Raw genomic sequence first — 1,764 nt, 5'->3', positions numbered from 1 at the left:
TCAAAACGTTTCTGTCTCTGTGCGGTGGCAGTGGGGAGGAAGACCCCCCTTGAGGGAAAGCAGCCAGAGGGTCCCTGGGGGGCTCTGGGGAAGGGCAATGAGTCGACCAACTCAAGGATGAAGCCGGAGGCGTTTGCGGCAGTTAGACATGAGGGAGAGAGAACAAAATTAGCAAGCTTTAAGCAGAGGTGCCCCAGCCTGGCCACTTTTAAGACCTGTGGACTTCGCCTCCCAGAATTCCTGAGCCCACTTGGGCTGTTCTGAAAAATGGGATCTAAGAAGGCCTGGAGAGATGTGAACTTTGGGGCAAATCCAAAGTTTCCCCTTGGCCTGGAGAAGTCTTCCCACATTTGGGAACAGGCCGAAATGGATGACCGGCTGGTGGAGAACAAGGTGATCCATGAAAAGCAGTTTCTCCCCTCTTTCCATATTCATTTGCATCCCTCCTTTATTATTTATATAAATAAGGTGGCGAACGCACACCATACTTCTTCCATCTCCCATTTTCCCCACAGCAACAACCCTGCGAGGTAGGTTGGGCTGAAAGAGAGAGACTGACTCCAGCGGTCTTTGTGTCTAAGGCGGGACTAGAATTCACTGTTTCCTGTTGATTGACCCAAAGTCACCCAACCAGCTTCCGTAACTAAGGCGGGACTAGAATTTGTCTCCTGGTGATTGGCCTAAAGCAGGGGTAGGCAACCTCGGCTCTTTTATGACTCATGGACTTCAACGGCTGGCTCAGGAGAATTCCAGAGTTGAAGTCCATGAGTCATAAAAGAGACGAGGTTGCCTACCCCTGGCCTAAAGTCACCCAGCTGGCCGGCCTTTGTGCCTAAGGCAGGACTAGAACTCACTGCTTTCCAGCCTGGTGCCTGAACCATTAGGCCAAACGGTAGCATTTTACACATTTTACTACAGCTTATTCCTCCGGTTACTTCTGGAGCCATTTGGCTAGTCTAGGGGTAGGCAACCTTGGCTCTTTTATGACTCGTGAACTTCAACTCCCAGACTTCCTAAGCCAGCCATGCTGAGGGGAAAGGGAGAGGCTTCCAAGCTGAGCCATGGGTGACTCAGGAATTCTGGGAGTTGAAGTTCACAAGTCATAAAAGGGCCAGGGTTGCCTACCTCTGGGCTAGTCCTTTCTCATTCAGGCCAGACTCTTCAGATGGCTAACTAGCAACTCATTCATTGCTGATTTTAGCTCACTTATAAACAGAAATGCGCCAGTCTAGAAGAGAGAGTAATTATAATAGTGTTTGGTCTGTGATAAAAGAGCATACCTGAGTAATATCTTGGTTAAAACCATGTTTTCAAGTCTTGCTTTAATAGGCAAGATGTTGAGGAAAGGTGATCCAAATTCACTCAAAATGGAGACTAGTTGACAATTCTGCTTCCTATCATCTGGGTCTCCCGCTTGAGCAGCGGCTTGGACTAGATCAGAGGTAGGCAACCTCGGCTCTTTTATGACTCATGGACTACAACTCCCAGAATTCCTGAGCCAGCAGGAATTCATGGGAGTTGAAGTCCATGAGTCATAAAAGAGCCGAGGTTGCCTACCTCTGGACTAGATGCAATGTTTCTCAACCGTGGCAACTTGAAGATGGATGGACTTCAGCTCCCAGGCTGGCTAGGAAATTCTGGGAGTTGAAGTCCATCCATCTTCAAGTTGCCAATGGTTGAGAAACATTGGACTAGAAGACCTTCAAACTCCCTTCCACCTCTTATTCTGCTAATTGTGGTTGTGAGTCGGGGACTCCCTGTACG

This window comes from Vipera ursinii (assembly GCF_947247035.1).
Source record: "Vipera ursinii genome assembly, chromosome: 3".
Lineage (NCBI taxonomy): Eukaryota > Metazoa > Chordata > Lepidosauria > Squamata > Viperidae > Vipera > Vipera ursinii.
The sequence above is the reverse complement of the archived record's forward strand: the minus strand, read 5'-3'. Positions refer to the sequence as shown.